Source organism: Protopterus annectens, chromosome 9.part0 (genome assembly GCF_019279795.1).
Source record: "Protopterus annectens isolate FY-2018-M chromosome 9.part0, PAN1.0, whole genome shotgun sequence".
In the NCBI taxonomy this organism is placed as follows: domain Eukaryota; kingdom Metazoa; phylum Chordata; order Ceratodontiformes; family Protopteridae; genus Protopterus; species Protopterus annectens.
The window spans coordinates 1,503,324,331-1,503,348,319 of NC_056743.1; the positions used below are offsets into that span (position 1 = coordinate 1,503,324,331).

Below are 23,989 nucleotides of genomic sequence, written 5' to 3' on the forward strand. Positions count from 1 at the left end.
TGCTCTGGTGTTTTTTGTGACACTCTCACTCAAGAGTCAGTGGTGAGGATTGACACTCCTTAATTGCTAACCCGAGTTTTAAGTGGGGGGAACATCACATTATTGGTGGCAGTCTTGTGGGATATTAACTGCACATCACAACTGCTTGGCAATGAGGCTGGATTAATGTGACTCACTAACGCACTCATGAAAAAAAAGTTGGTCAGTGGGCAGCAATGTTCAGCATTACGGTGAATACTGTTATTTATGTTGCCTGCTGTCAGCATATAGTGTTACAGTTCTGGGAAAAACCCTGACACCTGGAGGCTGTGTTAAATCTGCCATGCAGGGACAGCTGTGAGGAAAGTATTGATATGGAGAAGCAACATGTATAGAATCCGTGTAACAGCCAAACTACTTGCTTCCCTGAGTGGAAACTGCCATTCAAGGTTTGAGGTCTTTGACATTTAGTGATCAACGTTTAGTTATTCGATTAACTAAACATTTGATCACATAATATAGACCCTCTGTCAGGCACTATTGTCTGGTAACTGGTAAATGCAATGCTTCACTTTATTTCACACAAGTACAAATGTGTTTGACATATGCTGTTAAAGCAATTTTGCTATGAGTAGTTGAAGTAATATAGCCTTAGGTAGGATGGTTTGTGTAAGGCTGAATTAATACAGTCTCCAGATGCTAAGGTGTGCTTTGTGTAATAGAATTACCACAGCTTCCAGATGTCATTATGTTTATGCTAAAGTTAGCACAGGCAGGTACCAGAAAATTGATTTTACCTAAATTATGCTGAAACAGTTTTTATGCACATTATGACTGCAAGAATTCAACATGTATAATTTAAAATAATCATTGGAAGGCAATGTAGGTCATTTAATGGGACAGAGATCATCATGGAGAAAGAAGGTGGTCCAAATGTTACTTTCAGTTCTTTGCTACTCATTAGTTTGAATGGTGAAGTATTCTTATGGGGAGCACAACATTGTCATGTTTTATTCGTTTGATGCCAGTTTGCTTTGATACTTTCTGTGACATGTGCCAGTTTGTTTTGCTGTTTGCTGTCCCAGTAGAAAAATTGATGTGATGGAAACAGTAGGTTCGTTTGCCCATGCACACAGGCCAGCACAAAAAGAAATGGTGACAGGCTTCAGCTAAAAAGATAAGACATGTCTTTGTTTGTTTCTGTATATATTTGGCTTGGCAACTTTTTTTTTTTTCAAATTATCTTATTAGGAAATGGCAGGAGCTGCAACATTGCACAACAATATTTTTTACATATAAGAAATATTATTTGAATGCACTTGTTAGGCCTGACCAGACTGCAAAGAGTCGAAGCAGGCAGCCCAGCCTGTTGGTGGTGTAGTGGGAAGACATCATGCTGACATTCCAGATTCAGTCAGTGGCCTCTGAGCCAGAGGATGGTCAGAAGAGCAGCTGATGGCCATCTCTTGTCCCTTGGGTAAGAAGACTTAGGAGGTTTAACTCTATAGAAACATCATCTGAAGCCAGATTGAAAACTTAAGCCTCCTGGGAATGTTATTTCTTCAACATGGGAAAGGAATGTTAGTCTTAGCAGGATGAAGGTCCATGTCATAGCTATAATAGTCTGTGTCAGGTGGATAGCAGACACTAGAAGAGTTGGTGATACCTCCTAAGTAAACAATTGAAATTGCTAATGTAACTGGGCTTTAAGAGCATGGGGAGCCCCTTGTACATCTAATTATTTATTATACAAACCACATTTGCACCATATGTTACTAAGCATGTTTTAAGTTGCATATAAATGAGTCGCTCATTCTAGCAGTGGCTAGGCCGATCAGCAGCCAGACTGTTTTACTACACCTGAAAGAGAAGAAGCTTCTTATGGACATTAGTTTCTTGGAGCCAAGCAGGATGCAATACGCCGGCTATAACAAGCACTTCATATAAGCAGTCTCTCCCTGGCATGTGCAAAGTAAAAGTGATGTTTAAAACAAAAGCGAAGAAAAACGATCCAATGTTGTCTTTTCTGTCTGCCTCAACAAGTGGGTACATCAGATCTGTACGGATCTAAAGCTGATGAACAAAACTCCAATTCCATGGCTGTAGCTCCTTGCCTCTCCCATATCCTTTAAAAAATGCATACTATGTAAAACCTGTTGCTCTAGCAACTTTCTAAAATTATAAAATCAATACTTAAAATCTGGCCCTGATTTTCATTTTTGTCCAGATTTCTTGCAGTTAGAGGTTTAGTGCTATGCACTGTAAAGTGTTATACAAACGTAGAGTTTATTTCATCACTGAAAGTTTACCTGCATTTGCTTTTGTGTGAATTGTGAGTCACAGTTACCCATACTGCACAGATCATAGGATCACAGGAAGTTACTAGGCTTTTCACCCCTGAGGCCCTTATAAGCCTAACCAAGAGTTTGGCCCATGTTTAGACAAGTCAGCACCCGATATCCCTGTCCAGCAGGGACACAGGTGGAATTTCAGGGGTGTATTTTCTGTTTCCCATCCAGTTATCCAGGTTGCACTTAAAAAGGGAGAATGAAGTACTCTGCTTGATGTGGAGAGGGAGTCTATTCCACAGATGGGTGAGTCTCTGGGACACAAATCTGTCCCACCAACAAGTCCTATTGATGTCAGACCAGGTTTAGGTTGCACATGCAGGTTACTCGAGTGGAGCTTGACTTTCGGATATGCAGCAGTCCCATCAAGGCAGGGTCTGAGTTTGCTTTGTGTGCTAGACAGAGGTCACCTCTGAGGACTCTGTATGAAACTGAGTAGAGGGACAGGGATTTTAACCTATCGGTGTAGCTTAGATGTTTAAGGCCCTGGATTCTCCTGGTGAGGAACCTCTGTGGTCTCTCCAGCTGCTGCATATGCTTTGTGAGGTACATGCCGAAAGCAGTGTTGTGCTCTAGATTCTCCTGGTGAGGAACCTCTGTGGTCTCTCCAGCTGCTGCATATGCTTTGTGAGATACATGCCGAAAGCAGTGTTGTGCTCAATAATGGGCCTTAAAAGGGAAGAATACAGGGATGTTATGATCTCCTTGTCCCTGGATGAGATGCCCTTACTAATGAGGTGAGTCATGTAGAAAGCTTTCTGTACAATGTAAGCAACATGGTGGTCAAAAGTCAGGTCGCTATCAACCTGGATGCCCATATCCCTCATGACTGATTGTGTGCTTAGGACATTGTTATTAATGTGATATGTGGGAGCATCACTCTTCCCCAAAGGGGATGCTGATGCATTTTTTGGTATTCAACTTGAAGCCATGTTTCTGGCACCAGTCATTTGTTTGGGTGAGACCCTCTTGGAGGATGTCCACATCATTTGGAGAATTGATGACCGTGCCCAGTTTGCAGTCATCTGCAAACTTGGTCAGCCATAGCCCACTGGTTTCGGCCTCCACCTCAGAAAAGTATATCCCAAGTAACAGAGATCCCAAGACTTATCCCTCGGGTCGCTGCTCATTACAGGTCTACTGCTTGAGGTGGCTTCCCCTATTTTGACTAGGTGAGTTCTACAGTGAGACAGTTTAAAAAAACAACAAAAAGACCAGTGTTCTATATAAAAAAAACATTTTATTTTCTTTAGTGCCTTGGCTGACGAGCCTTCAAGGAGATAAAAAAAAGACCTTTTCAAAAAGCCACATTTTATATACGCAATCATTAGCATATCAACAACAGTTAAACACATTTCATTAAGAAGACAAAACCAATTAAACTATAATAATACCTTCCAGTTGCATTCTTAATTTAACCAACAGGTGCCAAAGTACCAAGCTTCAAAATACATGTCTCCGTATATAACCATCTTTTCTTCACTTCAGAACTATTATAACCTTCTACCGTATCTAGAATAGTTCCTTTTATCCATCTACCATTCCCCCCATGATACCGTATATAATGGGCTGCTACAGGACTTTCAGCTTTATTATTTTTAATATCTCTGAGATGTGCCTGCAATCTAACCCTAAAAGACCTCTTAGCTTCCCCAATATAAAAAAGGATTTCAGGAACATTTCCAAGCATAAATAACACCTTCTGTATTACAATTAAAAACACTCCTAGAAACATAGTTCACATTATTAATTTTACCAAAGGTCAGTACTATATGTGGACAAACTGAACTTTTCCATAAGATAGTGTACCCATAAATCTGGGTTCTACCAACAACTCAGCATCAGGGAATGAAAAGGAACTATGGACAAATATATCCTTTATACTACATTACCTCGTTAGGGAAATAAAAGGCCTATTAGGCAATAAATCCATAAGGGCCCTATGTTTTAATAAAGAGCCCCAATAAAATGTAATGACATGGAAAATGTTATGTTATCACATTATATGTGGCACAAAATACATTCTTTTGTCATTCTTCCCTACACTTCTATCATTAGGCCTCATTCCATCTCTATGACGCATATTATTATTATTTGTACTTTTGTCATTGATTTATACATATATAACCTATTTTTAAGCTTTTTCAATAGCTTTGAAATCATAACTCTCCTCTGTATAAATTGGCTACAAGTTCTACATAATTTCTCCACCAATATATTTTCTTCATTACAAAGTCTAGTCCCCGAGTGGGGAATAGTGTCTAAGGGTTTGGCCAGGACAAGGTAGGTGGTGTGCACCATCTTCCCCTTGCCCATGGCTTTGGTGACTGTCTCAAAGAAGTCGACCAAATTTAACAGACATGACCTCCCCTTGATAAAGACAAACTGTGTGGGATCGAGTGTTTGGAGGTTGCCACTGTCCTTGTTAATGAGGTCTTTGATGATCTGTTCCATGGACTTGCAGATCAGACTACTTAGGCTGATGAGTCTGTAGTTTCCCGGATCTGTAGACGCTCCACCTTTGTGCAAAGGGATGATGGTGGCTGTCATCCACTCAGCTGGGAATTAAGCCAGTATTCAAGCTTTGGTTGAATAAGGGCGCCTTATGGTGCTGCAAGTTCCTGCCTGAGTTCATGTAGGATGCATCCTGGGATGTTATTGAGTCCCATGGAGCCTGTATTTTTTTGCTTTTGAGAAGGCAGTGATGACCTGTTCCCTAGAGTTAAGGGGAGGGGGCCAGGTACTGGGGATGTCCGATTTACTGATGGGGGGACAAAGGGGTGAAGTTTTTGCTGAAGCAGGTTGGTTATATCTATGGTATTTGTGTATGTGGTGTCCTTGACCACAGGTCTATATTAGTTCATCGCAATGCAATTGCAGTGAACACCGGATTGTCGACTCTCATTCAGTGAAAATCGTTTCAGTGATTAGCTGAATTTACCAAGGGCAACCATATACTTGCCCTACAGCACAATGGACTAACAGCTACACAAATCGAACCTACCCAAGTGGGGGAACTCCAACATCACACTACAGTGGAGAAAAGGATAAAGTTGCACTGTAGGGTAAGTGTTTACTTGCCCTCTTTAAATTCAGCAAATTGCTGAAACGATTTTTGCTGAATGAGGGTTGACTATCTGGTGTTTGCTGCAATTGCATTGCGACGAACTAATATTAGACCCCTTGATCAGCAGTTCTGAGTATATCTGGGTACTTCCTTTGAGATTGCAGATATATGTGAAGAAGACCTTATGATTGTCTCTAGTAGATGTGGCCAGTTTGGACTCAAAGTTTGCTGTGGAGGATTTCACTAGTGCTTTTATTTGCTTGTTCAGGCTAAGGAGAGATTGCTTCCAGTTGGGCACCTGGTCCTTCTTGGTCCTGAACAGCCACTTTTTCTTTTTGTTATAGAGTTTATTTATTGCAGATGTACACCAGACAGCTTTACTCTTCCTTGCAGAGGATGATTTTGTCCTGTCTGAAATTCCTGATTCCATGCATCTATATAAATGCTCGTATAGTACTTTGGTGCAGATTTGGACATTGGTGCAAGTTCCTAAAGTGGGGGAGGAGGCTGTAAAGCTGTTTATACCATCCCTTAAGAGGTTGGAATCAGCTTTGGAGAAATTGTTTTCTTTGATCCTAGCCAGAGGGGGAGTCGGGGGAGATGGTGATTTTGTAAGTGACCGGTTTATGGTTGGATCTTATCAGGGGAGGATGATACTGTAGGGATGCTGCAGTGGTTACTCATGTTGGTTACTACCAAGTCCAAAATATTATCACCTCTTGTGGGGGTATCAACTAACTGTTCCAAGGCATTTGCATCGACAAAATCGAGGAATCTCTGAGCATTTGTGTTCTGGCATGAGTAGTTCTTCCAGTCTATATTTCGATAGTTAAAGTTGCCCAGGATCAGGGTAAAGGGTTGAATCGGTCCAGATAGTCTTAGTGGGCATCTTGAGTCAAATGTGGGGACCTGTAGCTATCTATGATTTGAATAGGGGTTTTGCCAATGGTTAACTGCACCTGGAGTGTCTCATGTGTCATACTATTTGACCAGCCTGGAGGTGTGTATATCCTTAATATATATTGAAACTCCACCTCCTTTGGCTTTGATGGCCACACTTTGGGGTCTGAATGTATGATAGGATGTGTAACAAGGTACGGCTGGTGTGGTCTTTGCAGCTTTCAACCAGGTTTCTGTGACTGGGCAACTGTCAGCATCTTTCAGGGTTAAGAATGCTTGCAATGAGTGCAGTTTCATGTTTAGACTCCTAGTGTTTAGCAGCATGACCTTTAATTTACATTTTTGTTGAAATTTTTATGTTGGTAGTTTTGACCTCCTCACTTTTCCTAAAAAAGGCAAAGGCAAGAGCCTTTGCCAGAAGCCTGAAGCCCAAGTGAGAGACAGATGCAGGCCATCTCGGGCAAAGTATTGTGGTCTGTCGATCATAACTTAATCAACTACCAACAGTTCATGCAAGTAAGGCCAGGTACACGGCAAAAAAACATTTGATATACACCAACCAGCACTCCTCACACTGCGGTGAATGGATAAATAAATTTCACAATTCCTTACTAAGCAAGTATTGCTTTATTCCACCACAACAGAATATCAGTTTCAGCTTAATTAACCTTCATCAGTGCTTCAATCACTTTGAAGCATTGATGAAGGCTAATTAAGCCAAAACCAGCACGCTGTTGTGGTGGAATAAAGGTATGTTTGCTTAGTAAGGAATTGTGCTGTTTATTTATCCATTCACTATAGTATGAGGAGTGCTGGCTCATGTTGTTGGTGTCTGTCAATCGTATCTTCACAAGCTGTCAGGTACTGGATCCCCCTGGAAAGACACCAGAAACTAAGCCAATTGTTAGTCAGTAATTTTCTGTTTGTATTGAGACATCATTCTGGGTGATGGTAGAATGCTGCTTAAGGCTAAGCGACATACCTGCCTGGGACACATATTCAGTGAGCTCAGTCATGTCTCTATCGTATAGTCCAGGGAGGTATGTCTGAAGTCATTCATGCCAACATGGACTATGACAGAGTCATAATAGTACCTGTTGTTGAGAGACTTGAGTGCTTGTGTTATACGGCAGGTTCTGGCACCTGACAAACAACTAACTGACCTTCTCATTATCCAGCCTGGTGATAGGCACATCTGTGTGTCTCACAATGGAGCTTCCTAATACTAATATGTTGGGTTTATGGTTAAGCTTTAGTGGCTGTGAGCCACAGGTGTGTGGACTATGCGTGGTATGTGGTGTGGAGGGTTGTGGAGTTCGCGTCGTGGAGGTCTCCTTTGTTTATGTTTTTGTTGAGAACCTTCGCATATGTTGGTGTGTGTTGTGTAGGTGTGGGTGGTGTTTAAGGTGTAGTTATTGTGTTGACTACCTTCTCAATACCAGATGTGCACCTCTCACAAATTGTGCTCCTAGGTATTAGTAGTAGATGGTTGTCTGTGTACATGAGGCAGTTTCTACACTGTCTCAGGATGCCTATATCAATCAGACTGGCAGGAGAAAGTGTAGGAAATTGTCCATCCTTATTTGTCGGAATCTGAGGGAGAGAGGCCAGGGAGAGCTAATGGGAAGACCTAAAGCCCAAGTACTTAAACCAAAACTAAGATGCGTAGAATAACACTTACAAATTAAACAGGATAGAAACAAGCAGTAATCAATGCAGCAGAAAATATGCAATTGAACACTTTAGAGAACAAGCAGCAGAAAAAGCAAGATGAAGTAATAAAGTAGGAGGAGGAAACACAAATGCAGTAAAAGCAGTTGAATAAAGTATTTTTAGTAAGGTGGAAAGGGAGAGAGGAGGAACAGAAGATAATTCAAGGTTAAGAAACAAAGGGGGTTTGACCTTCCCAAAATGCTCTCTGTATTAGGTAGAATGAGCTAATGAAACTGGACTGCGAGGAGTGTCCCAGATCAAATTTGTAGTAGAGGTGGGCACTGCAAAATCCATCAAGTTTAAGAACACAACAACAATAGGGTAGGAGGGTGGAGGAGAAACAAAATTCAGGCAGAGGTCAAGCAAATATAGAAATGCAGATACAGATATTTAATAATTCAGTCAAGCAAATAAATAAAAAAAACAACAAAGTACTGTTAAGAATCACTGAAACAGTTAGGTCAAGTGCAAACAAAATATACTTATATCAGCTCTGTATTTCCAGATTGTTTAAGAAGCTATAGTCAGTCACAGTGGAGATTCTAGCAACATAAGCACAAAGTCACCCAAAGGTAATTCTTTTATACCAGCAAGATAAAAGACCCTTCCAAAACCAAGCCCTGAGGCAGTTAGATATATACAAAAGCTGTTTGACCAGTAATTCACCCTGGAATGAGTTTACTTCAAACCCCCTGCTGCCCCAAAGAGCATAAAGGGCCCCCTGTGTGAAACCAGTTGACTTAAGCTAAAGTGCTGTGACATATGCCTTAGAACAGCAATAAAAATTTCAGCAAAGATCAGGAAGCAAAATTCAGACAGAGGTCAAGCAAACTATATAATGCTGTTCTGGATAGTATGGTTTACTGGGGTTTATTGGTCTATTCATTTGATTCACAAATTACTAGCATCTTCTGAGCATTAAGTGCACTTTCTTGGAGAAGTCACTACTAGTCCTTGCCAAGTGTTTTCTTCTGTTTACTAATGCCTTGTCTGCACGTGAACTAGCAAGACTGAGTGCTTCTGACAATTGGGTAATTATTTGCATCTTCATAGCATGCGTTTAACACACTGCCTTGCGTATTCATTTTTTAAGAGAGGCAGAGGCCTGTAAATAATAATTCATTCCGATACTTGCTGTTTTGCTAGTGGTTCATAGAATGTATTACTGTTGGTCATGGCTTTTGACCTCGCACAGATGAGTTAACCAAAGTGCTTGAAAGCTATCTGTTTTCATGCTTCACTGTTGATAGCCAGATTTGGTACTTGTTGGGTTCTATGCCTGGACTGAAATTCTGTCTTCATATTCCATTTTGGGTAGTACTGCAGTGCAGCATGGGGGGCTGCTGCATTCCTGTGGTGCCTCACAGATACAATGTTAAGGTCTCATCCACCTGTTCTGGGGGAGGGGGTATTTTTGTTTATAAGCTTTAACTGGCATTGGTTGACTAAGCCAAAACAATGCCCCGGGGTACTGTTTAATGTTAACAGTATTACTGTATAGTGCACGTTCCTTTTACAAATTTTATGCACGTATATGATTGTATCTTTCTTTGTCTGATCTTTCTTTCGTGGTTATCAGATTTTTTCTGGGATTTCTTTTGCATTTTTTTTGTTAATTATTTTTGTGGGGCATATAACATTTTATATCCCATGTTGTGGATTTTTGTATTGTTTTTATGAATTCTTCAAACATTACCACCTTTTAGTCCATGTTGCAAAAAATATTTTTTCATAATCTGCCGTTTTTGTATTCCTATGTTTTGCTAAATATTTTCAAATCACTTCACTAAATTATTCTGTGGAAAAAAAAATGAAAAAAATGCCCGTGTTCTGCCTTTTCCTATTTTATCTGCATGTACTTTATATTTAAGACCAGGACAACTACATTGTGAATCTTAACTGATACATTGCACACACTACTTGCAGCAGTAATAGGACAGGAAAGCAGACTGCGGAAGTAAAAAAAAATAAATAACTGCCCCCCCCCCACACACACACACACACACACACACACACACATTATTTTGCTCTTAATATTTTATCTCCTGTGAATGCAGTGTCTTTAGTTTTGTTAAAATCTGTGCTGTGATCACGTTCATTATACTAAAGTACTTTTTTATTTTTATGTCTTTGCTGTTGTTTTCCATCACAACATATTTCGTGTGTCCATATTTTCTTCACTGAATCCTTTCAGGTTTTTCCTATTATTTTATTTGTCTGTCTGCAAGTAAACTGCAGTGTTCAGCAGTTCTCACAGCTTTCACTTACATAGCATTTCAGTTGACTAGTTTTATTTTTTAACTGCAGACAAAAAAAATCTTAAAAATACCAGATTTTACTTTGGAGTAGTAGAATATTTGGGTGGGTGCATACTACTACCACATATGTATGCAGTACTTAAAATTTTGAAATCCTGAGTGTCCCTGTTTGTTCAAATAGGTTTTAACATAGTGTATGGAAGAAGTCCATTTCTTTCTAGCTACACAGGCATTTAAGATCTCTCTACAACATACAGATCAGTGCTGAGACTGTCCATTCTAGGGTAATTACCTTCAATTGGAGACTGATCAAAATAACTGCTCGGATTCAGTCCTCATTAATCACTTGGTGATCTGTGATAGGTTTGATCATAATATCCTTCTGGATGTTTGCATAACTACTGTTTTTTTGTATGAATTATCTTCAGTTGGCTTCACATTTATCTTTTTGAGTCACTTTCAGAGTGTTTTATGTTTGATTCCTCATATACCTCCCCTTTGGTCTGGGGAGTTTCCTATGGCTTCATTATGGGGCCGTTATCCTTCACTATATACCTGCTTCCCCTCGGGGAACTCATGCAAAGAAAAGTATTAGATTACCATTGTAATGTGGATGACATGTAGTTGGGCTTGACTTTACACCTTAAGAATGTGTTTGTAATGAATTCCTTAGTAAGTAATCTAGAATGTATTCCTCTTTGGATACACTGTAACCAGCTCCGACTGAAAACATGTAAGAGTGTTGTCATGACTGTTCAGGACATGCTTAGGGGTTTAAACTTTCTGATGTTGACCCCCTACCCCCATTACTGTGTATGTGAGTGATAGAATGGAATTCTTTCCAAACTTATTTGATGATGATCGTTATGATATGCTTACAGTAAAATATTGTGCCAGCTGTGGTTAAGTCATTGTTACCATCTCAGGAATATATCATGAATACATATTTTTTTATTAACCTTCTGAAGACATAGCTGCACTTGTCCAAGACCTAGTCTGCCTTTGTCATCTGGACTACAGCAGATGTTCATGTTTCACTGTTGCAGTCATAACTGTAGGGTGCTCCTGCCGGCAGGCAGCCCGAGGTCGGCCAGAATCCCAAAGTCTGGGTCCGGCGTCAGCTGTACAAGCTAGTACCCTGACGTCAGGACGTTCTGGTACATAGCCCTCAGCCGACGCCATCTTCTCCAGTCTTTCTTGCCGTGCGGTGGAAAGCAGCTCGCAAGTCATTGGTTGGCGATTTTCGAACAGTGTATTTTGTTGTTGTCAGTCCGAAGTTCTTACTTCTCTTCTCAAAGCTAAGTACCCCGTTGGGGAATCTTTTTCTTGTTCCTCCGATGTCAGAAAAAGTTAATAATTGTATAACGTGTGGGGAAACAAATACCTCATAAAGATTTCCACTCTTACTATCTACCTTGCTTAGGCCCTGACCACGACGTTTCTTGTTGTCAGTTCTGTGCCAGGTTCAATTCTCGTACTATCAAGCGCAGGTACGACTGGGCTCTAAATTATTTTGGCAGACGCTTCAATTATAGAATGTCGTTGGACACTACCGGAATTCAAAAGAAGCGCAAAGACAAAGACAGGCCTCCGAGGTCCAAACAGGACTCGTTGCAGCTGGAGCCAGCGTCCGGTTCGGCTGTCGTCAGTGAGGCGCTTTTGCAGCCCCTGTCGTCCGCCACTTCTGAACCGATGGCCGATACGGACTCCCATGGGGAGCCATCAAGGCCTTCTATTTTAACTGCTGCAGGACCTTCGGACGTCGCTCCCTCAGATGGGTCCGGAACCGCTGTGCAGGTACTGGCTTCTGAGGGGGTTTTCAGGCCTACTCACATCACTATTTCAGAGGCAAAGACAAAGACTCCTGTTAAGTCTAAAGTTCCTGCTCAAGCTACTACTGAATCTACTCCCAGGACACAGAAGCAATTAAAGATGGCTGAAGATTTACTTACAATGATTAGGGGTTCTCACCCCCCACCTGAGAAAAGGCCTCGACAGGATGTTCCTCTGGATTCCTCTGACCAGGCTTCTGTATCTTCTGTCTCTTCCTCTGATCAGGAATATTCTTTTCCTCCTTATGAGGATTCGGATGCTGAGGACTCCTTGCCCTCTGCCTGTCCGCCTGAAGATTTCGCTTTTGGGGAAACCTTGCATGAGATGAGGGAACATTTTCATTGGGAAGGTCAGGAGTATTCTGCTTCCAAGAGGCGGCTTAGAGAATTCCTTCTTCTTCCTCAGCATAGGCCTTTAGCTATCCCTCCTGTTCTTGACATTGTGGATGATGCTTTTTCTGAGGCTAATTTGAATCCTGATTCCATGCCTCCTGCTCCTTCTAAGCCTGATAGATTTTACAGGGTTCCTGACTCTCATTTATTCTTATTCTTATTTAAGAACCCTTCTGCGGATCCTGAAACTATTTCTCAGGGCTCTAAGGCTGCTAAGGTTGCTACTTCTAAAAATCCTATTCCCTCTGAGAAGGATTCTCGTGCTTTAGACAGGTGGGGAAAAAAGGTATATACTTCTGCTACCCTGTCTGTAAGGGCTTTAAATTGCCAGTTTCATATGTTTAAGTATCAGCAATTTCTTTTGTCTGTTTTAAAGCAAAAGCTTGCTTCCCTTCCTGCATGTGCAGAGGATAAGGAACTTCAGGATGTATTGCATGCAACTGAACAAGTGAACAAACATAGTTTGCATTGTGGTTTTGATGCTTTGGATGCTTCTTGCAGAGCGGCAGCCTCTGGTACTGTTATCAGGAGACATGCCTGGCTTCGTGAACAAAGTTTACCTGAACAGGTTAAGGCTAAGTTATTAGATGCCCCTGTTCAACATGATGTTCTTTTTGGATCTAAGGCTGAGGAGGTTATTAAAAAGATGGAAGAAAAGGCAAAATCTATGCAAACTGTAAAGGATTTTCTGCAAGTTCAGCCTCCTAGATTTTCCAGGAATTGGCCCTCCAAAAATTGGTCCTTTCCCACGTCTGACAGGCCTCAAAGGGGAAGATATAGATGCTCCAGAGGTCGTGGTCAAGCTCAGGCCTCTTACAGATCTAGACAATGGACTGCTTCTTCACCTAGAAGGGGAGAAGACAGATCCCAATCTCAAAGAAAGCAAACTCAATGACTCTCTCGGTTGGGCTACAGGACCCCTTCACCTGGATGCCCCTCTCGGAGGAAAACTGTCTCTTTTTACAGAAATTGGACTCATATTACCCAGGACAGATGGGTATTGGACATGATTTTAAAAGGCTACAAATTCCACTTTCATACTCTGACAAGGGCTTACGGTTGGCCAGATCTGCCAAAACATCAATGGTCAGAGGCCTTAAATCAAGTGGATGCTCTTCTGGCCATGAGAGCCATAGAGCCTGTTCCACTCTCAGAGATGGGAAAAGGTTTTTATTCAAGACTGTTTCTGGTTCCAAGAAAACAAAGCTCATGGAGACCTATTCTGGACCTTTCTGTGTTAAACACCTTTTTGGAAATTCCAAAATTCAAGATGCTTACTCTGCAGCAACTAATTCCAATGCTCTCTCAGGACGCCTGGATGCTGACATTGAACTTAAAGGAAGCCTATTTACACATTCCCATCAGGCAGGAACGCAGGAAATTCCTCAGATTCAAGGCAGGTTCGAGACACTTTCAATTCTCTGTACTGCCCTTTGGTTTATCTACTGCGCCCAGAGTCTTTACCAAGTGCCTGGCACCAGTAGTGGCTTATTGCAGACTTCAGGGGATTCAGATTTACCCCTATTTGGACGACTGCCTTATTCAGGCAGACAGCAAGGATCTTCTACTTCAACATCTGGAATTTGTTCAACGTCTTCTCCTCCTACTGGGATTCTCAGTGAACACAAAAAAGTCACATTTGATCCCTTCTCAACAAATGGCATTCTTGGGAGCCCTCTTAAATACAACCTTACAAAGGGCCTTCCTCACTCCAGAAAAACAAACACAGCTGGCTTCAGTTTTCAACACCTTGGCAACTCTATCTCAGCTTACTGCAAGGAAATTCCTGCAGGCACTGGGCTACATGGCTTCCTGCATTCTGTTGATTCCAAATGCAAGGCTTCATATGAGAAAGCTTCAATGGTATCTGAAAAGTGTATGGTCACAGCATTACCACGATCTGGACATTCTGATTCCTCTGATCCCCTGCCTCCAGAAGGAGTTCCTCTGGTGGTCCAGGGTGTGTGCTTTAAACGAAGTAAAGCCTTTTCGTCTACCTTAACCTTCTCAAATCATAACCACGGACGCCTCGGATTATGCTTGGGGAGCACACTTTCTAGACAATTGCCAGCAGGGAACCTGGACAAAGGACCATCTTCACTGGCACATCAATCTGAAGGAAATGTTGGCAGTTCAAAATGCTCTTCTAGCCTTCAAGAACTTTTTGCAACCAGGGCCTCTGCTAATTCAAGACAGACAACACCACAGTCATGTGGTACATAAACAAGCAGGGGGGTTCTCATTCGTACCCCCTTTGCAGACTAGCTATGGCTTTATAGGACACAGCTCTAAATCTGAATCTACATCTCCAGGCTCAATTCATTCCAGGAGAACAGAATCTCTTAGCAGACAGCCTGAGCAGAAACATTTCAGATCCTCACGAATGGATGCTAGACACCAACTTACTCAACAGGATTACTGCAGTTTGGGGATGTCCCCAGATAGATCTGTTTTCATCCCATCTCAATCATCAGCTGCCTCGCTTTTGCACCAGGTCCTTCCACAAAACAGCTTGGAAAGTGGATGCCCTGTCCTTCAGCTGGAGAAGCCTTTCGGGATATGCCTTCCCTCCTCTTCCTCTACTACCTCAGGTATTACTGAAGATAAAACAGGACAAGCCCAAGTTCCTTATCTTGATTGCTCCAAATTGGCCTTGACAGTTTTGGTATCCAACTTTAAAGCACCTGTTCTTGGAGCCTCCTTGGATTCTCCCTCTGAACCCTTCTCTTCTGTCCCAGCATCAGGGTCAGTTACTACATTCCAATCTCAAGACCCTTTGCCTGGCAGCTTGGCTCTTCAAAGGAATTTGATTTCTTCTAGTCTTCCCCAACAAGTTTTGGATGTTCTTCTGGAAGCTAGACGGCCTAGCACTAGGAAATCCTATGCCTCTAAATGGAAGAGGTTTTGTATTTGGATGCAGGACCGAGGCTCGGACCCTCTGGTGCCTGATCTCTCTTCTATTTTGCTTTACCTTTCAGATCTTTTGTCTAAGGGACTTTCCTTTTCTTCCATTAAGATTCATGCTTCGGCTATTTCTGCTCAATTCAATTCTGATCCTCCTGTTTTTCCTCATCCTTTGGTGAGACAATTCTTGAGAGGGGCTAAGAATTTGCGGCCTCCCAGGACCCCTCCTGTTCCTGCTTGGGATCTTAATTATGTTTTAGAAAAACTTACTTTGACTCCTTTTGAGCCTGCTGCATCTTCAGATATTAAGTTTTTATCTTGGAAGACAGTTCTTTTGTTAGCATTGACTTCTGCCAGAAGGGTCTCAGAGTCGCAAGCTCTCATGGCTGTGGAACCATACCTTATTTTCCACCAGGGCAGAGTATCCTTGAGGACCAATCCTACTTTCATGCCTAAGGTGATTTCGAAAGTGGCTTTAAATCAGACAATTCACCTTCCTACTTTCTTTCCTAATCCTCAAAATAAAGGGGAAAGGATTTTGCATTCATTGGATGTGCACAGACAGTTACGATTTTACCTGGACAAGACTAAAGAGTTCAGAAAATCTAATCAATTGTTTAGTTCTTTTGCCTCCAGTTCTCTTGGAAAACCTATTTCAAAACAAACTATTTCCAAATGGATTGCTTATGGAATCAGATTTTGTTACACTCATCATGGGAAACAGTTTCCAGGTACTGTGAGAAGTCATTCTACTAGAGCAGCTGCCACTTCTACAGCTTTTCTCAGAGGAGTTCCTACCAAGGATATCTTGGAAGCTGCCACTTGGAGTTCTGTGCATACTTTTTCCAAGCACTACAATCTCCCTCTGTATTCTAAGACCAGGGCAGGCTTTGCCTCTGCTGTTTTGCAGGGTCTTCTTGCTGCCCCTTCTTCTGTCTAAGCCTCCTCCCCTTTTTCACTGCTTTGGGATTCCACCCTACAGTTATGACTGCAACAGTGAAACACGAAGAACATAGTACATTTGTGTACACCTACCATAAATGTAGATGTTCGAGTGTCTTCACTGTTGCAGTCGGTGTTTCCCTCCCTCCTATCCCCTCTTTTTCTCTTATTTGTGGTGTACATGTGTTTCCTTGTTGGATTCATTTCTGATTTATTGGGACTTCTGACATCTAGGGCAAGAAAGGCTGGAGAAGATGGCGTCGGCTGAGGGCTATGTACCAGAACGTTCTGACGTCAGGGTACTAGCTTGTACAGCCGACGCCGGACCCAGACTTTGGGATTCTGGCCGACCTCGGGCTGCCTGCCGGCAGGAGCACCCTACAGTTATGACTGCAACAGTGAAGACACTCGAACATCTACATTTATGGTAGGTGTACACAACTGTACTTTCCCTATACATGGTATTTCCCAGTTTGTAACCCGGTTAACTTCATCTGGTTCAGAAGTTCATTATCCAACTGAAAAATAACCCCAAGCTACTTATAATTTTTCATACATTTAAAAATGTGTTAGTTTTTGTACTTTATCTGTGTAGTATTTGCTTTTCTTTTATATACTGCTAATACCTTGCATTTTATTTTTGTCAAGTATTTGTCCCCACACATACAGTTCCCTGGCATTATCACTGCACTTTTTTTACTCTCTGCTCATATCTGTGTGATTTTCTTGTCTGTTCAGTATTCACTTTCTTAAATGATGTTGGTTTATTTAAAACATTGCAAAACTAGTCTCTTGTTTTCATTCTTGATCTTGGCAGTTGGTTCTGCAGCCTCTCATTTTTCTTGACTGGTGCTTCTGTCTTGCTTTTTTTTTTCTCTTAGGTGGACACATTTATAAAAGTTATATGGATGGAAATATGGATAGGTATTCTGTTTGCATTGTCTGTTTGGTGAAAGTCGTCTTTAAAGCATGTAGTATTTGTGTGTTTTAATACTGGAACATTAAAAGAAAGATGAAAAAAATTGATTTTGGCTGAATGCCATGCTGGCCCTATGCCTGTCCCCTTTGAGGCTTCAACGTCAAGCTGTATACAAATATTGATCTGTTTAGACCACAGGGCCAAGCCTAGAGAAAAAAAATATAAAAATCTAAAAAGAGTGCTTAAATTGGCATGGTTTGAGACAGTTCACCCTAAGGATTCTTCTTCAGGCCTCTTCCAAGAAGCCAAGGACTTTGGAGAATCCCTTGACTTATTCTCTTGATGTTAGCAAAAGGACCTATTGTTATATTTTTCAATAGGTCTAATAAATGTCACAGAACTGTTTCCTTTGTCTGATCTTGTAATTAGGGAGGTGCTTGTAACCACTCAACTTTCTTTTGTCTGACCCTTGAGTTCTCGTACCACTGTTCCTCTTTAAAATGATTACAGAGAAATGGTGTCAGTAATCTTGATATGCTGAATGTGATGCCTCAATGCCCTTCCCCCTTTGGAAATCAGAGTTATTAGACGGCTTTCATCTTTGCCAAATTTGTCTGTACCTCCACCTCAGTTTTCCTTTCTGGGCAGTTTACATTCTGCAGTCCCTGTGAAGCTGATGTTGGTCATGCAGATAATGGTTCAGAGATTCTTATTTAAAGCTATAGAAACTATTGAGAAACTCTGCCACATTATCAAGTACTGGTGGGAGACTAACAGTGTCTATATTAAATAGATCTTCCCAACATATCTGCGGTGAAAATTTGTTAAGCTGTCCAATCATCCAGAGTTGTTTTAACGGTAACTAGGGAGATACTCTGCTTGGTGTGTAATTCTAGCCTATTCCAGAAATGGGGAAATTCATCGAGTTCAGTACCTGTTGAGCTATCTGGTATTATTGATGGGGCAGTATAGGTTTAGGTCTTCAGAGCAGGTGTTTCCTTTACCACTGGTTGTGTTTAGGTGAAGAAATTCAAAGAGAGCTGGGTCATTTGTAACACACAGCTAAGCAGAGATCACACCTCAGAAGCCTTCACAACACCGAGCAACGAGTAGAGGGACAGGGCTTTTAATCCATCAGAGTAGCTAATTATTCTGAGACCTGTGATCTTTAGGAAGTGTTAGTCTGTGAAGTTGGTTTAGGTGCTTAGCAAGATATATGTCGGGTGAGGGGGTGTTATATTCAGTGATGGGCCTAAGAAGGAAAGAAAAGTGGAACTTTTAACTTTTTGGACCGTGATGAGAAATTATAAAGGATAAGTTGTACAAAATAGGATTTTCTAACAGTGACAGAGACATGGTCATTAAAGGAGAGCTTTTTGGATGCCTAGGATTGTCATTGTTGTCAACCTAGATGCTGATTTTGTAACCTCAGTGGCAGTTGCCGCCCTTGGCTTCTGTCTTTGGTTCTTTGTAACTCTCCATTATTCTGGTGTGAGCAGAAGAATTGGTAGACCCTTACAGAGTGTCTATTTTGATTCTCTTGAAGAGCAGTCTTCATCTTTTCGCTAAGACTCATCTCCTTGCAGGCGAGTTAAGAAGACCAAGTATAATAGGATGCTTAGAGACTTCTCATCAGGAATCATCTACTTAATATTTAATATATATAAATGAATGAGCCAAGAGGTTTCCCACCATCTCCATGGATGACTCCACATTTGGGGAAGTTTGAGTTGATGAGCCAAAAAGGATAGACTGTTGTCTCCAAAGGAATGTGTCAAAGTGTTGACAGTAATTTCAACAAAGGTAAGATAATCTAAGTAAATTCCCCAACATTTGCTGAAAGTAGTTTAATGATAGTGGAGTAATCATCTTCATCTGCTGTGTTGTGACCTCATAGTTGGTCTGTGGGCGACAGCAGGGGGGGGGGGCCTCCTCTGTGGAGGGAAAAGGTTTCCAAAGTGGTTCACTTGGAGTCGTCTTCTTTCTTATTTTCCCGGTTAGGTGTCGCCACAGTGGATCACCTGTCTGCTCAAGATTGGCAGTGGAGTTTTACGGTGTTGAGTTGCCAGCCCGGTGCCCAACCTTCCACAGAAGGCACACAGATGCAGACACTCACACCTTGGGCCAATTTAGAGTGTCTAATCCACCTACTGCATGTCTTTGGGATGTGGAAGGAAATCGGAGCACCTTGAGGAAACCCACGCGACCACAGGGAGGACATGCAGACTCCGCACAGAAGGCACCCCAGCCGAGGATCGAACCGGAGAACCTCTTGCTGCGAGGCGGCAACACTAACCACTGCACCACTGCGGCTTACTTGGAGTAGTTTCTGCAAATCTGTTTATGTAATTGTCAAAAATTTCACCAGTGGTACAATCTGTTGACATGAATCTCTTTGCACTCCTTCACAGTGCATCCTGCAGGAGCCCTTCTGATCCCTCACTTTCTTCTTGGGCAGTCATCCCAAATGACACAATGGTTGACTTGTTAAAACTGCTTGGGAAAAATGCTCTTGTTATGCACCTGTATCAAAGAAACTATGTAAGATACACCCAAAAACTGGACTTGCTGGATAGAGACACCTATAATAATTCTGTTGCTACAGCAGCAGCAGTCATTGAAGGCTCCAGAGCCACAGAATCCATTTACTAAATAAAATCTGTTGCCATGAACAGCTTTGAGAAGGAGGTTTACACCTCATACATGTCTATGCTGAGAGCCTTAACCTTCTTATTTCAAATTGGAATAATGACTCTGTTGCAGGTTATCCCTTATTTAAGAAGTGATTCAGTCATAGGAGGGTTTGCCAGCTGGAGAACTGAAGTGTAAATTGAAGACAGAGCTGGCAGCCATGTCTTTTATTGCAAGTCTCACTGTGTGCCAGTTCCACAGGCAATGAGAGCAGCTGGTATTTATTTAGTCATTGCCATGCCTGGTTGTGTCTCAGATTTTTCTGGGGATACCAAGGCAACCTTTTTAAATGCTCCCTTTAAAGGTCAGTACTCCTTGGAGCAGTGGATAATGTAGAATGTAATCATATGGAACAGGAAGACATGGCCCTCACAACTGTTGAAGTTTTAGATTCCCCATTAATTGTTCTGTATACTACAGCAGAGGCCATATCAGTTTTGGTATCAGCTTAACCAGAATCAAGTACATAACTGAGGTCCTACAGAGAATCAGCATGACAGTAGCTATTTTCCAGACCTGTTGCCATTTCAGTGCTGATAATCAATAGAAGCATGAAAACTGTGGTCCTCTTGGGAGGAGAGACAGCAGATTATCACTGAAGCCTTGCACAACTGTCTCACTCTAGGGACAGACAGGAGTAATTTTTCCACCCATTTGTCTGCATGGCTGCCAATCATATGGAACAAATAGATCAGGACTATGACATCCAGGGACTACATAATCCTCTTCCATATAACACTTTATTTTCCACTTTTTTCCCTTTGCCAGATGTCCCATCCAGTGAAAAAAGAATGTAGTGGGAAAGGAGATGGTAAACCTGCAAAAGCAAGCCATTCAAGTGGTCGCACCAGGGAAGAAGGATCTGGCTGTTACTCCAGATTCTTTAAGTCCTACAGAAAACCAATGACTGTAGGCCTGTACATGATCTGGGTAACTTAAATTAATTTATGGTCATAGTGCAGTCCATCCTTCTCTGCCTGAGTGAAGGGCACTGGATACATTATACGGACTGCCAGGATACCCATATACACATTGTTTGACATGGAATTAAGAAGATTTCTTCACATTTGGGTTGAAGACCTTCACTTGTAGGCTCTAACATTCTTGTTTGAGCTCACCTAAGTCCCCAGGGTATCCACCAAAAGCATGTCTGTAGTTGCAGTAAACTAGAGATTGCAAAGGAGTCAAGGGTCTTCCATACTTGGATGATTGCCTTCTAGCTATGCCACTAATGGGCAGTCTAATCTCAGCCAGCATGTCAATTCTCACTTTGCTTCAGTCTTTGGGAATAACAGTGAACACTGGAAAGTCCCATATGAGGCCCACACTCAAGCAGTCACCCATCATGTTCATCCAGTGCACACTGGACATTCTGTCCTGTAGGGCGTTTCTTCCATCAGACAGGATTGTTGAATTATCCATGCCCAGTCTGTTCCTGCCTCTCTCCATCTGAAGGTTGTGGATCTTAAAGCATCTGCAATTTACAGGGCTCTGTATGGCATGCTCTGCATGAGGGAATCGCAGTAGACCTAGAAAGTGCAGTGGTGTCAGCTTTTGGATCCTGTGTCAGTACCAGTGAGGATGTCCAATGCAAGGTTCAGAGGTAGACTTGTACTGTAAACTTAATGCACAAACTTTTCTTTCTTTTTTTTTTTTTTTTTTTTTGAAGTCCCCATTCTTGTTTTGGCTGTCACTGCAGATGCAGCTGTCCTAGCATGAGAAAGTGACATTTTTAAGGGCAATCAGTTCAACAAATTTCACCACAGACAGTGGCCAGTGCTACAGAAATGAGGGTGGTCCTACTCACTCAGCAGATATTTCAGCATTCCCTTCCTCGGGGTGACATTGCTGTTTACACTGTCAGTACTGAAATGGTGTGAGGGAAGACATCACTCCTACCCTCTACATTGAGAAGCCGCGAGGGAATGGACTGAAAGAAACCAGATCTTCAGCATGCAGGCTTATTCAGTGTTTGTTGCTGCCTTAAGGCTGGCTTTTAAGCCAGTCAGTAGTGCTGAACTCTTCTGTTACTGGTGGATGGTGTAAACTGTTTGCATCCCCAATCAGAGTAAAGTGCAACAACTTATTTTCCCTTATTCTTCACTTGGTAGGGTGCCCAGGGATCCATTCATGAGAAGTGACCCCCCCCCCCAGGGTTCCAGTATGCTTCCCCATGTTCCATGAAAGTCAGGATGAATGTGCATGGTTATTTTCATAGCTTAGTACTGGCCACGATAGGTTTGTTCTCTCTGCTCTGGGCTCACCTTTTGGAGAAACATCCAAGTTTAAAGTTCTTGGAAAAAAACATTTACTGAGTCACTCATCCTCTGCATTCACCTAGACCTTCACTCCTAGACCTTCACTCCTTCCATCTGACTTGATGGTTACTCTATCAATGGCCATGGACCCTTCGTACTTTGCCTGAGTGGTCCAGGTATTTTTCTTCTGCCCAGAGACCTATTATCAAAACAATGTACAAAAGCAAATGAATCAATGTCTGTTCAAGCTACCAGAAATGTGGTTGTACCCATTTACTGTTCCTGTACCACTCATTTTGGGCTACCTGCCATAGATTTTTTTTATACTGCTTTAGGCTATTCCTTCATTAAAATGCATCTGATAGCTATTTTGATTTCTCATCAGAGAGATGACTTTTTCTGCATCCCAGAAGATTTGTAAGGCCTTCTTCAGTGATACCTTTTTTATCCATGATCTAGTCAAAGATTCTGTTCTTCATTTGGACTTGCTTTGTAATAGAAAAACTGTTTCTCCTCGTAAACTGGTTACCAAAGCAGCTGTGGAAAACTGTATTTCTGGTCACCATTATTTTTGTCAAAAGGTTTTCTGAAATGTTGGCCATATGTCCTCCTTAATTGGTCTTCCATATCGATAGAATTTCCTTGCAAACTAATCCATCATTTATGCTTAAAACAGAAACTGATTTTAACTAGCCAACAAATCTACCTTTTTTCCTTCCCAGTGGTTCTGTGGTATAGAAGGTGGTCCCCTGACTTTAATCTGGACATTGGAGGAGCCTGGCAGCAAGAGGGAGAAGTGAATGGGCGGCATGGACCACTCACCTCTTCTGGGGGGGTTTGGATGGCTACATAGGTTCATAGGTAGGTACTAGGCTATCTGCCCGAAGGCATTTATAAGCCTAGCCAGAATGTGTTGGCTTTCGCCGCCCCCTTAGATTAGTTCCCTGTGCCTCTGGCCAGCAGAGCCACTGAAGTGATCCCTGAGGTAAACTTACTGTTTCCCATCCACTCATCAAGGTTTCTTTTGAAGAGTGTTAGTGAAGAGCTCTGCCTGATGTAGATTGGGATCTTGTTCCAAAGCATATGAAGTCTCTGGGACAGGAATCTATCCCTCCAGCACATCCTATTTATTGTTGTGGTGAGGTTTAGATCCCTTGAGCGTGTGGCTCGAGGGGATAAGGTTTTCTTTAGGTGGAGCATGTCCATCAATTCTGGGTTGGACATGGCCTTGTATGTCAGACAGAGATCACCTCTGAGTAGGCGGTATGCAACCGAGTACTGCTGTAGTTTCTTCAGTCTGGCTGCATAGGGCATCTGTTTGAGGTCAGTGATCCTCTTGGTGAGGTACTTCTGTGGTCTTTCCAGATGTTGTAGGTGTCTTGTAAGTTACATGCCATATGGGGTGTTGTACTCTATGATGGGTCTGATGAGTGATAAGTAGAGGGGCACAATGACCTCTTTTGATCTGGATGCGAACCCTGTTGTGATTAGGTGTGCCACGTAGAAGGATTTTCTAACTACTTTAGCAATGTGATTATCAAAGGTGAGATTACTATCTACTTGGGTCCCCAGATCCCTTATTATGCCTTCCGTATTTAGGGGACTATCACCTATGTGGTAGTTTGTGGTTACTTCCTTTTTTCCAAAGGGGATGACTATGCACTTTTTGGCATTTAGCTTGAGGCCATGATTTTGACATCAGGAGTCCGTCTCAGTGAGACCCTTTTGGAGGATGTCTGTGTCAGCCGGAGAGTCAGTTATAGCCCCTAGTTTGCAGTTATCTGT

The 23,989-nt window shown here is 42.0% G+C and overlaps 1 protein-coding gene across 1 annotated transcript in view; it reads left to right on the forward strand.

The window, feature by feature from the left end:
- Positions 1-23,989, forward strand: part of CAMSAP3 (calmodulin regulated spectrin associated protein family member 3) — a gene marked incomplete in the record, with an annotated part of 1,204,937 nt that overhangs the window by 1,034,353 nt on the left and 146,595 nt on the right.